Here is a 16,597-nt window from a genome sequence, read left to right as displayed (position 1 = left end):
TAATCAGAATAGGAAAAAGGAAGTATCAGAAAGCTTGTAGGAAAACCTATTGTGAAGATACAAGCCCAGTTTTTCAAGGAGCACACAGATGTTGTGTGCTAAGCTTAACCAAATCACAGATATTTTACATGTTTGCTCACCGCTATTGCAGCTGCCTAGCTCTTTCTCAGCAAATGGAACACATGTCATAAAGGTCATGGCTTAACTCAGTGCTCAGGTGCAGTTTAGATTATATTAAATGCTCATCTTCCAGCTACTGTAGTGACTTAGCCTCTAATGTTATGTTGGGGAAAAGATTCAATAGCCCCTAAAAATTTTTTTGAATAAAAATGATGTATAAAGGTTGAAAACCTTTGGCTCCATCTTGACTAAAGCAGAACTTGTTATTTTAAGTTCTTGTTATTTCAAGAGATGTCGATGTGAGTGAAACCCTAGCCAAGGCATTTGATTTTCAGTTTCTGAGAGAAACAAATAAACTTGTACTTCAGAGTAGAGGCTGCAGGAAAGTCCAATCAATCCACAAAGCAGTAGAGTCACTAGAGGCTATCTCTAATCTCCAACAGAAGGAACAATGGGAGCCAGTTCACTTCTCAAAACACATGCTACCAGCACCAGATGGGCCATCAGGACCAGCTATACTTGTAGCTGCAACTCCCCCCAACCTTACAGCATCAGGAAGATCCATGAAATGCTGGGGCTTGTCAGCCCTCTTCTCTCCATGAAAAGAAGCCTCAGGAGCTATTTCATGCCTATACCACCATCCAATTACACGAAAGGGCCTTTCCTTCCCCTGACCAGTCCCAAAAGACTATTCCCAAAATGTAGTACCAGAAAATTTATTTTGATGAGCATTTCAGGAGAGTCTGATCCAGGAATTAATAGTTTTGTCATGCCTTTTGTTGACAAAACAACTTGTTCACTAATTTCAGGATTCTGGGAAGTGCATGCTGTCCTCTCAGATATTTAAGCAAACAGGGAATTGAAGGTACCCAAAACCTTTCAGAACTGAATTCTATGAACTGTGGCTCCTATGAGAAATTTCACACTTTAACACAGTGTCACAAGACAGACAGTGGAGGTGACTGGGCTTCCAGACTCTGTTATTCATGAGTGCTGATGGTTTTGATGCTATTTGCACTGACTATGAATGAGTACCTGTTTTGCTATTTCCAATAGTAAGATGTTCATGATAAAAAAAAGGAGGAAAGCAGGAGTTCTCTAGATAGTAGTGAAGATTATTGACAAATGCTGTATAACATAATAGGTAATGTTAACTACCTGGGGCCTGCTATAGATCACAATGATGCTTTTTGGATTCCTAAAATGAGTAGTCCATGAAAAGGCTCACAAACAATGATTTAAAATGGCTTGAAACATACACTGCAGTGTGACTTGGATGACGTTATTGTTAGTGGGGATTTGGCAAATGTTTAGACAGAGCTAACAGAAGCTTACATTGTACAGAACTGCCAGCTTTGGGGAAATGGGATTTAGCTTCTTAAATCAAAAGAAAAAAAAGATACTAAGCTATATAAGAAGACATCTGGTGTTTGAGTCAGAGCTTTCCAAAATTAGAAGTACAGCATAAAGAAGTATCCATTAAACAAGAACCATGGTTTTAGATTTAAAACATATAATGTTGTCCTTATTTCATAAGTCTCCTGACAGATACCGTAAGAAATTGAATAGCATACATTGGGCTTTTAATTTGACCTTGTCTGTTGAACAGAAATTATATTTTAATAGAGGTGTTGCCTTGTCATTTTTGTGAAGCTGAGTGTCGGAGACATAGAACAAACCATAGTGAGATAACAGGAACTTGAAGGAGAAATGCACCCTATATTATGAAACTATGTAATCAGCAAATCAAGCAGGTACCGTCTACCATTTCTCATATTAAACTGAGTTTATTGTGTACCACTTTATTAGCATGAATAACAAATGCATTAATAAAAATGGGGTAGTCAAAAACTTACTGATTCTTGCAATGTTAATGAGTCTTGACAAGGAGTTTAAAGAAACTGTAAAAGAAGGCTGTAATACTTTCCTGGGAAGTTCACCATTTAAAATTGAGGCCTTTGGCCATCTTATATTATCATTTAACAGCACAAGGTGTTTGCTGTGTTGCAGGAATGAAAAGAAAATGGAAAAAAATTATGATCTTAAAGAAACACATCTCATAGCTTGTGCACTGTATCAAAACCCCTCCCCACCCCCCACCCCCAAAAAATAAACCAAGAGTTTGGCTTTCTGGTCCTGATACAAAATCCAGACAGGAATTTGAATGATGCCCATTGACTAACTGGGCTTTGGATTTAGTCCTTTTATCTTCCATTTTGGAAATAAAACCCACCTTAACTTGGGTTCTAACTTTATCTTCTGCCCCAGAACCATTTCCTCCCCACAAATAGAAAGTAATTTGATCCCTCTAATGCCCAAGGAGTTCAACTATTGATTAATTATACAAGGTTCTTTCAAGTAAAATTATGACCATAATGATTTTAGTTGTTCTCTAGAACCCAGCTTGTTGCTGACCAGCATTTATAAAGAAATATCATATAATAATGAATTACCAGTATACGTCTAACCTATCAGGACAATTAAAAATATATCATGTGGCACAAACCAAAACTATGGAATATAACAAAAATTATGGTGACAGAATCTGTCAATATTTAAATAGCACTGGTTTAATAAGTTAGAATTTTGATGTCACAATTTAGAATAATTAGCATGGGCCCATACAAAACAGGTTTGTATGAAATAAGGTGCTTTTGGGTTTAAAATGAAGGGCAATCTTCAAAGTAAGAACTGATTATGACCTACAGGAAACTTAAAAATCTCCTTGTTTTAAGAAGCAAATTTAGCACAGTATTCAAGTTGTTGTTCCATGAATTGCAGCTGAGTCCAAAGCCTTTATGGACAGATTTAAGTATATACTCTCCAACAAAGACACAAATGTGTGTACTGTGGTCTTCAAGATGATTACCCCATGTCAGGGCTGTTCCCCACAATGATACTCCAAAGATAGAAGGTGTGGGCCCACAAAGACTTTAAACATACCTTGCTTCTACAGGTTCTGCTTACAAAAACTCCCCAGAGTCACAGATCTACTGACTTTAGGGGGTAGCTGCCACCATGCAGTGATTTACCCTAAAAAAACAGGAGGGGTCATGTAAATTTACCCTAAAAACAGGCAGGTACCCCCGAGGTACTCCAAGCTCTTTTAACACAAAAAAGCTTGAAAAGCAAGAGAAGAGAAAAACAAACTGCAGTTTCTGGTAGCTGACCATTCAGTCTAGTCAGGCAGACATGCACACATAGACCCCTGCACCTTCCCAGGACACAAGAATCAAATCATTGCCTTAAAAAAGTGATTTTTATTAATAAAACAAAAACTACACTTAATAAAGCATACTTGGTTCCTAGATGTTATAGAGCAACTAAGTAAAACAAATAAAAACACAGAGAAAATCTCTGGGGCCAACTCTTAGAGGTGAATGGGAGAGGGAAGGCACAGATTCACACAGAGCAGTTCAATACAAACCACAAAAATAAAGAAAAATACCCTGATCATGACTGGATACACTTTCCCCCTTTATTTACTCATATCCCTTCTGGGTTTAGTCCACTTTCATGCCCCGAATTCCTTGGAGGCATGGTAGTCCTGCATGGGTTTAAATCATCCTGTGTGTCTCAACTCCTGGTTTAACTCTCCCACAGGAAAAAAAACCAGGCAAGGTATCTTATACAATTCAAATTTCAGCACTCTATTCCTATTGGTTCTTCTGGCTTCCTGCCAACAACTTTGCTAGCTACCTGAGCTTAATCTCTTAGGGTACGCCTACACTACAGCGTTAGTTTGAGTTAACTTGATTCGAAATAGTTCATTCGAATTCAGCTAATTTGAATTAACCCATCTACACACAAAACCTATTTCGAAATAGTGTTTTGCAATTTTGAAATAGCACGTCCACACTGAGTGGACCCTGAACCGAAGTTAAGGCTGGATGGGACCCGTGCTGGCAGGGCATCAGGTTAGGACTTAGTGTGTGGGGCTGCTGCCTGAGGCTAACTGAGCTCCCTGTTTAAAGGGACCCTACCCCCACCCTGGACAGACAGTTCTCAGGGTTCCCCGCTTGCTTGTCTACCCGATGAGGGACAGCAAAGCAGTCCTGTCTTGGAGTGCCCTGAGTGCCCACACTCAGGACACCACAGCACTTAGCCACATGGAGCCAGAACTGCCACTGGGCATGTCAGTGCATCTCGTGGTGTTGTTGCCATCAGCCCGGCTGCACTTGCTGCAGGCTGCCATCCGGGGGGTCTATCGGGGAGCTGTCAGGATTCAGGAGGCCCTGCAGGAGAACATCCACCCCAAGGAGCCCTCAGAGCCTCCCCAATCATCCCCACCAGGGGCTCGTGCCCCATTCCTCCCTCATGTCCTTCCCCTTACCCCTCCCTAGCCCCCCTTCCTGATGTCAAATAAAAGACACGTATGTTCAAAAATAGAAACTGGATTTATTGAACAAAACTGAGGGGGGGGGGCGGGAAGATGAACCTCTGGGGAATTGAGAAAAGGAGGTGGGAGAGGGGAAAAGAGAGGATGGGAGATGGGAGGGGGAAAACTGGGAGGTCGGAGCTGGAAGGGGAAGCAAGGGGAAGAAGCGGGAGGGGAAGCTCAGGGCACAGGGTTGGGGGACCAACTTGATTTTCATGCAAACCTGCTCCTGGGTTTGCATGTGGCCTTTGGTGGCCAGGCTGGCAGCTATCCTGCCATAGAGAGCTGCGTTCCTCCATCTAGTGCGGAAATCATGGACGTTGGGGGCATCCCATTCAAATTAATTTTGAAATAGCAGTTTGCATTTATAGACACTATTAAAGTTAATTCAAAATAATGGCTGTTATTTCGAATTAACTTTGCAGTTTAGACATACCCTTAGTCAGCAGGTACTGGCTAGCACTCGTCCGCTCCATCATACCCCATATACCTGAACTTCTCTAGATTTGACTTATTTTACTGATTAATACATAGGCACTATGTCAAAGATGGTGTCAAAGTAGAGTGCACTTTACTTTCCCTAGATTTCCCTTTGACATCCTTAGCTTTACCACTTTCAGGTTTAAAATCAATAGGATTGCTTGTGGGGCAAACGCCTGCTTAACATGAGTAAAAGTAACAGAATTGGGACCAAAAATGATCCCTCTTGACTTTAAATAGGGGATAGCATTATCCTACCCTTAATGCCCATTTGCTTTTCTTGATAAATTCTGTTCTTAAGAAACATTAAGAAAAACTATTTCCCTAGAAGGGTAGTAAAGTACTGGAATGGGATACCTAGGGAGGTGGTGAAATCTCCATCCCTAGAGGTTTTTAAGTCTCAGCTTGACAAAGCCCAGGCTGGGTTGATTTAATTGGGATTGGTCCTGCCGTTGGCAGGAGGCTGGACTTGATGACCTCTTGAGGTCTCTTCCAGCTCTATGGGTACGTCTAAACTACATGGCTCCATAGATTTGTTGTTTTGGCAAAGGCAAATGAAGCCGCGATTTAAATGATCACGGCTTCATTTAAATTTACATTGCTGACGACAGAGGCATGTAGTCTGGACACAGCCGAAGATTCTGTGCTATAGCTGTTCTGATCACCTGTGTTCAAGAACCGAGATCTCAAAAGCTTGTCCTTACCCTGAAAGAGAAACTGCTTAAGCTACCCTTTTGTAATTTAATGTAACATTGTAAAAAAATATTCATTTTGACTCTGAGTTTGTGGCACCATTGTACATCAAGGAGGAACTAGAGCCCAGAGCATTTGTTTCCAGTGTATTTGTCTGTATTTCTCATTCCATTTAAAATATACACAGGAGAGGGGTTGCTCGGGAAGTATTGTTAGAAATAAGAATCATAATAGAGTATGTTTATAGGTATAACACAGGCAAACCAGAAACGGGTATTTGAGGACCCTTATTTTTATTAGCTGAACCTTTAAAATACATCACTGAGATATTCCCCTTTGAGAGTCTGTCCACAGTCTCTGCCCTTGGGCAGCCTGGAGAGACTTTTCAAACAATGTTTTGAACAGAGACATATGGATATGAGATGTTTGTACTAGATTTCATAGAATGTCAGCATTTGCATCTAGGAAGGTCACCAGAGTATAAACTGAGGCATAATGCTGGGTTATAAAAATTTTACATGTGTTTTAGAGAACTTGGACAACCATACCCCTGCTAACAGTGAAATGAGTGTTCACTATAAAATTGTACAAACACAGAAAAATAAATCAAAGGGACCTCTCTTAGTTTCCACTAGATGACCATGAAAATGTATTCAGAATAACCAAAAGGGAGATAGGAGTAAGGCATGGTCTCTTCCCTTGAAGTGTTGATCAACAATTAATTTTATTTATCTTCCAGAGCCCAGCTTTTCCTTTCCTTACCTCACATAGCAACCACAAATACATACATCTCATGATCTAACCAAATTTGCTCTGAGGCATCAGAAAATTATGGCCATTCTGCTTCATGCTTGGTTAAATTAATTTTTTCCTAAGATGTATGCAACTAAATAAATGATAGAAAGTGAAATTTCTTCTGTACATAGCTGCTACCATTAAAGCCATCACAGAGCTCCGAAACAGCTAATAATAAACACTCTTCCATTCTTTTATCCTCATTAATAAAGCCCCATAAGACTCCTGTGAGATAGGTATTTTACACATGACTCAGAGAGGTTAATTTCTTTGCCCCAGGTCAGAAAGAAAGCTTACTTTTGAAACTTAGAGGAGAACCTGGGAATTTTGGTTTCCTACCCACTGTGTCAACCTCTATCTGTTCAGCTGTAGGATATTTACAAGGGCATTTTCAATTCAACCGATCAATAAATAGACCTTGTCCTCTTATGTCCATTAACCTTTGTTTATTGACATTCTTTGCAGTATTAAGTTTAATATAGTTTGTGAACTTTTTGGAGCAAGGGCATGTAATTTTATTTGTGTAAAGCTCTGTGGTGCTGTATAAACAATAATACATGCAATAGATTATAAAGTATGTAGCTTGCTTTCATTCACAAAGCTTTTGTGCAGAGTAAATCAATAATCTGTTGTGTAATATGTGAACGCCATTTAGTATGTCAGAAGCTGATGGGGTTAAAATTTTGTTGATTGACACACATTCCATTAACTGCCCTTCCTTGTACCTATATATACACCACTTCTACAGCCACTTTTGTCATTGAGGTTTTTGTTTAAGCTGCTTATGAGAATATATGGCTTATGAGAACACATATTGCTTGAATATTTAAGATACTGAATTACAAAAAAATTGAAGGCTATGCTGGATGTTTTCCATCACTTCAGTGGTGTCCAGAGAATACGGTTGGTCGGTCACTACTTCCCAGCTCTATGACAGATTCCCTGAATTAGCAGCTGGAAAGGGTGTAGGTGTTTAAAACGTTAGAATATACAACACCCACTAACTGGGCCTCACCTTCTAGATAACTTTGCTTTTCTCACATGGCAACCTTTACACATATACAAACAGAAAATGATGAATGCTGTGGGAAAGACAGCCGGATTATAAATGCTGCAAAGTCAGCGTTGATCTTTAGATGAAGATATAGCAGGAGAGGAAGCAAGGGAATAAAGAATGAGATTAAATGGAATATTTTACTTTCTGTGGTCGGTGAAGCTGCAAAGGATAGTGAGTTCCAAAGGGGAAATAAATGAAAAGATTAGAAAAGCATGTATTCCATTCTGTCTACTAGCATGTTTTTTCACAGAAGCTGTATCAATGTATATATAACAGAAATCTCATTTTTGTTTCCATTTGCAATAAAAAAATATATTAGCATCTGCTACTAGATTTTAAATTGGCTGTTAATTGTTAAAGAAATCCCTAAATTATTGTGACTTCTTGTGAGTGTTTAACAGGTCCAGATCCCGTTCCAATTCACACCAGTATAAATTCAGACTAATTCCATTGAACTCAATAGAGTTCAATAGGAACATAATGGCAATATTGGGTCAGACCAAAAGTCCATCTAGCCCCATATCCTGTCTGCCAACAGTGGCCAATACCAGATGCCCCAGAGGGAGGGATCACAACAGGTAATCCTCACATGATCCCTCCCGTGTCTCCCACTTCCAGAGAAACACCTTTCCTATTCATCCTGGCTAATAGTCATTGTTAGAGCTAACTTCCATGAATCTAGCTCTTTTTTAACCCTGTTAACGTTCTAGCCTTCATCCCATCCTCTGGTAACGAGTTCCACAGGTTGACTGTGTGCTGAGTGAAGAAACACTTCATTTTGTTTGTTTTTTAAACCTGCTGCCTATTAATTTCATTTGGTGACCCCTACTTCTTATATTGTTATATCTTATATAAATTTTCCTTATTCGCTTTTTCCACACCAGTCATGATTTTATAGACCTCTATAATATCCCCCCTTAGTCTCCTCTTTTCTAAACTGAAAAGTCCAAGTCTTTTTAATCCCTCTTCGTATATAACCAATTCCAAGCCCCTAATCATTTTTGTTGCTCTTTTCTGAACCTTTTCCAATGCCAAGATATCTTTTTTGAGATGAGGTGGTCACATCTGAACGCAGTATTCAAGATGAGGGCATACCATGATTTTATATAGAGGCAATAAGATATTTTCTGCCTTGTTCTCTATCCCTTTTTTAATCACTCCTAACATTCTATTTGATTTTTTGACTGCCGCTGCACACTGAGTGAATGTTTTCAGAGAACTATCCAGAATGACTTCAAGATCTCTCTCTTGAGTAGTTGTAGCCAGATTAGTCCCCATCATATTGTATATATAGTTGGAATTATGTTTTCCAATGTGCATTACTTTACATTTATCAACATTAAATTTCATTTACCATTTTGTTGCCCATTAGTTAGTTTTGTTGGATGTTTTTGAAGCTCTTCACAGTCTGCTTTGTTCTTAACTATCTTGAGCAGTTTGGTATCAACTGCAAATTTTGCCACCTCACTGTTAACCCCTTTCTCTAGATTCCAGACTGACAGCAGCGTAGAACAATGCCGAACAAGTGTAATGTACGATATTTCAATAGATAACAAAGCAATTATTCACTCAGCGTTACTTGGAAACATGCTGATGGAAAAGAGAGGTGATGGAAAGAAATCATCCACCAGCATTCACTACTTCACTTCGTATTACTTGGATTCCCATTACCCGTCTATCCAGCAATTGGTAATGCACAGATGAACTGCTATGACTATGTGACTTCAGTGGGAGTTCTGCACAGGTGCAGCAATCCTTTCATGAATTGCCAAGTGGAGGTTCAGTGCCCCTCATTCTGATCTAAAGGGGGGGATGTGCTGCTGGTGCTGCTGATAGTCATGTGACAGCCATGAGTTTCCAGCTTTGATGCGCGAGCAGTAGTGGCTGTGTGAGTGCTGTATTTCAATTTCTGTGCCGGAAGCTATGGCTTGCTTGGTGCTATGTGTAGCACTAAACACAGAAGTCATTTCAAATGTTATGCATTCTACTGCACTGTAAGAAAACAAATCTTGCCAGTGGCTGTTTTTCAACAACTGCTGATGCAAAAATAAAATAAAAAAAAAATCAGCAGCTGAAAGTATATCTGATATAGTGGTCTAGAAAAACTGCCACAGGACCTACCAGCTGGGCTGCAACATAGAACAATGTAAAATGTAACATCTAGACATATGTAGAGAGAACATTTACATTTCTTTGGCTGTAAAGATAGGCAGTTAACATGGAATTTTGTTATTTAAGGCTTTAAGCTAAATCTGCGGAGAGATTTTCATGGTTCGGAAGTGAGCTGAAACTGTGATCTTTCCTTCCATCTCTCCATGGGACTTCTGTCAGGTGGCAGGCCTACATCTCGATTTCTCCCAGAGTGGAGTCCTATAATTCAGCCCATTGTTTACCATACCTCAGGTTTCAGCACCTCATTTTGATTACCTCCAGAAGGTTCAACCAGATTTCACATCTGTTCTTGAATCATCCCTGCATGCTCTTTGCAAGGAGGCAAAAAAGCATTAAAATAACAAAATCCCAAAAACAGTTTAGCTCACCTAAATCTTAAACTTTCCTGGCCCACTTAGGTGAGAGCCACTTGCCTCAGTCTATCTGTGCAGACTTTCTCTTTCAAGCTGTGTCTCTTGAATTCATGGGCATTTAAAAGTTCCCATTTAAAAGTTCTTGTGTCTGCCCTGGTAATCTGAACCTTGTCTGTACTGGTTTGTGCATCTTCAGAAGGGGTTAGAGGGAGGGTTACCACATTTCAGGGTCCAAAAAGGAGGACACTGCTGTGAAGGGGAGGAGGAGAAGGTCCAGTTGAGAGTGCTGGAGAGGGGATTTGGAGGGTGCTGAAGAAGTGTGTTTGTACAGGGTAGGGTAGGTGCAAGTGCAGAAGGGAATACCTGGGGATGTAGCAGGGGTCTGTGCTCTGGGAAGGGTATTGGCTACTGTTGGAGGTGGTACCTACTCAGGTACTTACTGCTCACTGGAGGAGGGGGGGCTGTGTTGCTAAGTGTGCCAGTCACTGTGGCAGCATGACTGACAGAAGCACAGGACACAGTACCCACCATGAGTCGGTATGTCCTTATGTAAGCTCCACCTGAGGCAGAGAGAGACCAAACAGAATGCAGAGCAGCTGGGGCTCTTTCTGAGCTGTAATGACTGCTCTGCAAAAATCCTGAACATTGCCTATTGTTTGAAAAATCTGCCCAGTCAGAAGGTGAAGGATCAGAAAGAGGTAATGTCTGGGAAAACCTGTCTGCACAGAAACCCTAGTTAGAAGTACAGCAGATTCCTGAATTGTTTAATTGAGAACCAAGCAACTGGGCCATCATTCTGGGTTCCTTCAGCGTTTGACCCTGTGTCACTTTTTAGCCAGAAATACTCTAAATACCAAACCTACACATATTGAACATGGACTTGTTGATTAGATGTTGTGCCAGTTTCCATGGTTTTGCATTTTGAGGGACAGCGTAGATGCATCTACACTTCACCTATAGTTCCACATAAGCAACGCAATTTGTATAGCTTATTTTGAGTCAATTTTGAAATAGCTTATTTCATAATTTGGCACTGTCTACAAAGCACCAAATTTTAAAATAACCTGCTATTCTGAAACGTCCCTTACTCCTCCTGGAATGAGGTTTACAGGGATGTCAAAATAGAGAATCCATTATATTTCGAAATAACAGGCTTGCTGTTAAGATGTGGAATAACTATTTCAGGATACCTATTGTATGCTGAAATGGCACTGCAGTGTAGACGTAACCTTAGTGAAACTAGATTATTTTTCTAAAATTAGTTTCTGGTGTTCTACATTTCTAAAATATGATCCATGTATTGTTTAATATATCATCAGAGTTTCTTTCCCATTGGCTTTTCCCCTTATAGAAAAATCCCATAATTTAGAAAAGATTAAATTAGTAGGGTTCTGCAAAAATTAAGACCTTTATCCTACATTCTCTCATTGTCTTTATTCAGGTGGTTCTAATGGGCTTCCATTTGGGTAGAAAGCTCACTGCAGGATAGGGATTGAAACCGATGTCTGTAGAAATTATTTGGAACACCATATCTATGTCTACACAGTAGTTTTATTTCAGAATGATTGACATTATTCCAAAATAAGAGTCTGCATCTACACAGCAAGCAGTTATTTTGACATAATGTTGAAAAGATGTCGAGATGGAGGACTTCTTACTACAACTCCTGTAATCCTCGTTTTATGAGGAATAAGGGAAGTCAGAGCAAGAATGCTCTAACTTAGACTTCCTGCTGTGTAGGCAGTGCCAAAAGCCAAAATAAGCTATTTCAACTCAGTTTGTGAATCTTATTTCGGCTTTAGCCCTGCTGTGTAGACATGGCCCATAGAATTTAATAGCGAATGCTCACTTATCTACAGGATTTTAAAGCCAACCCACAAAATTCCATAGAGAACTAAATACTTAGTGTTCAGTGCTGTATATTGGTTTAAAAGTAAAACTTTCCCATATTTTTTCTCGATCTTTATCTTTTTTCCAGATGAATTTTATATTTATGGCCTTACCTCTTCTACTTAATATGACATTTCCTGCTTCTTATCATTCAAAAGTGAACATAAATGCTCTTAAAATCAAGAAAATAATTGTTTAAGATCCCAGTTTATTATTCAAATATATGTTAAGTTCAGAGGCGGCCCTAGACTAGCTGCCAGCAACTGGCGCCCTAGGTGAACCATGCAATTGGCACCCCCCCCAAACCCCTCAATGATATTGTGCCGCCATTTGGCACCCCATTTAGATTGGCTCCCTAAGTCACTGCCTAGTTTGCCTATATGGATGGGCCACCCCTGGTTAAGTTAAACTCTACTACAACAATCATTTTGAAGCAAATTATTTAAAAAATCTGCAGTATTTAGAGTTATTTTCTCAGTAATATAAATCAACATCACTATATTAAAGTTAACCGAGCTACATTGGTACTAAACAGGGGAACTGTCTTGTTAGAATGATCACCATTAAAATGTCAACATTTGCCATCAAGAGCCAGTGAGCAGTGTCTGAGACACTACCTAGATACTATAAAAATCCCCTTGGAAATTATTGTGATAAGGCATGGTATCAGTTAGCTAATGCTGACTTTTTTAAACAACTGCACTTTCCAGGAGTATGTGCTTTTCTTAGGCTGTGTCTAGACTACATGCCTCTGTCGTCAGAGGCACGTAGATTAGACACATAGGCAAAGGCAAATGAAGCCGCGATTTAAATGATCGCGGCTTCATTTACATTTACATGGCTGCCGCGCTGAGCCGACAAACAGCTGATCAGCTGTTTGTCCGCTCAGCGTGCTAGTCTGGACACTCCCCTGCTGACATCAAAGCCCTTTGTCAGCAGCCCCGTTATTCCTCGTGGGATGAGGTTTACCGGGGCTGCCAACAAAGGGCTTTGATGTCGGCAGGGGAGCGTCCAGACTAGCGCGCTGAGCGGACAAACAGCTGATCAGCTGTTTGTCGGCTCAGCGCGGCAGCCATGTAAATGTAAATGAAGCCGCGATCATTTAAATCGTGGCTTCATTTGCCTTTTCCAAAATAACAAATCTACATGGCTCCATCGACGGAGCCATGTAGTTTAGACGTACCCTTAGAAACAATAGTGTGAATTGAAGGGCTGGTCAAAATTTTTCCATCATAATAATTTTAATGTAAATTTGTTTTTGATTAAATTAAATTTTAAGAAAAATCAGAAAAAAGGGGTTTCTTTTAATAAAATGATCTCCCAAAACATACTTTAGCCCTAAACAAAATATTTCAATGAGGAAATGACTTTATGATTTCTCATAAGAGCTAAAATTTACGTGCCTCATTTCCATTTTCCTCAATGGGCTAGGATCCCAATCAATTATGTCTACATGATAGAACATAGCCTCACAACCACCAGCATCCATTCACTGATGTTTAAACACCACAAAAGCATTTAATAATTGAAATATTTCAAAAGAGTAAAGGAGTGAGGTGGCAAAATTTGCAGACGATACCAAACTGCTCAAGATAGTTCAGACCAAAGCACACTGTGAAGAGCTTCAAAAAGATCTCACAAAACTAACTGATTGGGCAACAAAATGGTAAATGAAATTTAATGTTGATAAATATAAAGTAATGCACATTGGAAAACATAATTCCAACTATATATACAATATGACGGGGTATGTCTACACTAGCCCCCTACATCCATCTAGGGAGGCTAATGAGGGTGACTGGAATCGCAAATCAAGCCCGGGATTTAAATATCCCATGCTTGATTTGCATGTTCCCGGCCAGTCGCCATTTTAGAAATTGACTAGCCCAAAGTAACTGCCCGCGTCTTCATGCAGTAGTAAAACGGGATATCGGAATAAAGCCCTAAATCGAATTAGGTAGTATTCCTCGTGGAATGAGGTTTACCACCTAATTTGATTTAGGGGCTTTATTCCGGAATCCCATTTCACTGGGATCCCATGTAGACGTGGGCAGTTACTTCGGGCTAATCAATTTCTAAAATGACTACCAGCCGGGAACACGCAAATCAAGCACGGGATATTTAAATCCCGGGCTTGATTTGCAATTCCAGTCACCCTCATTAGTCTCCGTAGACATACCCATGGGGACTAATCTGGCTACAACTACTCAAGAGAGAGATCTTGGAGTCATTCTGGATAGTTCTCTGAAAACATCCACTTAGTGTGCAGCAGCAGTCAAAAAATCAAATAGAATGTTAGGAGTGATTAAAAAAGAGATAGAGAATAAGGCAGAAAATATCTTATTGCCTCTATATAAAATCATGGTACACCCATATCTTGAATACTACATACAGATGTGATTACCACATCTCAAAAGATATCTTGGCATTGGAAAAGGTTCAGAAAAGAGCAACAAAAATGATTAGGGGCTTGAAAGGGTCCCATATGAAGAGAGGTTAGAAAGACTTGGACTGTTCAGCTTAGAAAAAAGGAGACTAAGGGGAATTATGATAGAAGTCTATAAAATCATGACTGGTTTGGAAAAAGTAAATAAGGAAAAGTTATTTATTTATTCCCACAATATAAGAACTAGGGGTCACCAAATTTAATTAATGGGCAGCAGATTTAAACAAACAAAAGGAAATTTTTCTTCACTCAGTGCACAGTCAACCTGTGGAACTCCCTACCAGAGGATGGGATGAAGGCTAGAACTTTAACAGGGTTAAAAAAAGAGCTAAGTAGATACATGGAGGTTAGGTCCATCAATGGCTATTAGCCAGAATGGGTAGGAATGGTGTCCCTAGTCTCTGGAAGTGGGAGACAGGGGAGGGATCACGTGAGGATTACCTGTTGTGTTCCCTCTGGGGCATCTGGTATTGGCTACTGTTGGCTGACAGGATACTGGGCTAGATGGACCTTCGGTTTGACCCAATATGGCCATTCTTATGTTCTTATTTTGGGATTTGGCCAAAATATTTCAGTTTCTGATTTTAGCCAAATGTTTAAATTTTTCATTCCATTACTTGGCATTTTGTAATCAAATGGAACCTGGCTCCAAAATTTGGAATTCCGTTTATGTGCATCTCTTGTTTTAATATATCCAGTTCCTTTCAGCCACAGGTACTCACATGTAGACAAAGCATAATATTGGAGTCAGGATCCACCATTCAGTTCTTAGAGTGGAATTTTGCCATGAATTTGGTTCTTGTGATGGCACAAGAAGAACAATACAGAATCATAAGCTGAAAGGCTTAGAGGTTAAAATAGATAAATTGATTCTGACGTAAAATTACAAAATCTCAAGTCAGGTCTCAGCAATCAACCTTTAATTAAAGAGATGTAGTGCTGACTAATACCACGATTTGCATTAAGAATGTATGTTTGCTTCAATTCCTTATAATAATGTTCTTATTTCCACTTAGTAGGTTGAGCTGAAATTTTTGAATTTGTTTAACTCTCTCTCCCCCCCTCCCCCACCAATGTTGGGTAAAAAAATTAAAAGTAAAAAGTTTTCCTCATTTATGGGCCATTGGAAAACTTAATTAAAGTTAGTGGGTTCTACTTTCAAATATGTCTATTCCTTTGTTGAGGCTGTTTGGAAGGTCTTGCTGTGTCCATATTATATGGCATATTTTAAATCAGGTCTGAAAAAGAAGATATTTTTGCCCCCCTTTTCCTCCCAGAAAATGAATTCCCACTCTGATAAACAGATTGATTTACTTTAAATGGAAATAGGACTATGGCTTAGCCCTTCCTAGGTGAAGAACATCATTTAATCTCTGATTAATTTAATTGATTGATGTAAAATGCCATCCCAGCAGGAAACTATCCATCCAATCTCTCTCTCTCTCTCCCTCTCTCTTTCTCTTTCTCTTTCTCTCTCTCATTTCATTCTGTATGCCAATACATTTTTTATCCAGTAATTCATGCAAACAGTTTTAACTACAGTTAGAGTCAAAGTCACTGAAAAGTATCTGAACTAAACTCTCCTTTCATCTATGTCCGTGGCATTGTACCATTCTAAGTAAGAGAAAAATGTGTCCTTCTTAATAAGTGCTTTTAAAAGGCCTTTGACAACTCAACTTTTTCTTTGAGGGTTTTTTCCAAGCAACCTTGTGCTTCTTTCAAAGGACTTCAGAAGACTACAGTCACAATGCATAATTGTACCAATATGTAACAATATGTAATATGTAATAAACATGTAACAAAATAGCCATATTGGAAAGCCTGTAGCCATATTGAAAGGCCTAAAGACTTCCTCTGCAGCCAGATTGAAGAGCAGCAACCATTAGCTGTAAATCTCGAAGTCACATACTCACACTCTATCTAAATTGCATTAAAATAGTATCACACCAGGTTGTTAAGAAGGAGACCCTGTCCTAATGGCACCCACTATCACTAGATAAAGAAACAGATCTCAAGATGAGTAAAGAAAACTTAGTTTAACAGCATTTCTGTTAACTGTTTATCAGTAGCTGAGGTTGTGGAATCCTCTTTCTATGATCATGGGCCTCACTTTCCTATTGTTTCTCTGTATGACCTCTGTCTACTTTTTGTTTCTGTATGCTGTATACATGCAGTCCCCGGGTTACGTACAAGATAGGGACTGTAGGTTTGTT

Source organism: Pelodiscus sinensis, chromosome 9 (assembly GCF_052426305.1).
Source record: "Pelodiscus sinensis isolate ZL-2025 chromosome 9, ASM5242630v1, whole genome shotgun sequence".
In the NCBI taxonomy this organism is placed as follows: domain Eukaryota; kingdom Metazoa; phylum Chordata; order Testudines; family Trionychidae; genus Pelodiscus; species Pelodiscus sinensis.
This window is presented reverse-complemented; position numbering follows the sequence as displayed.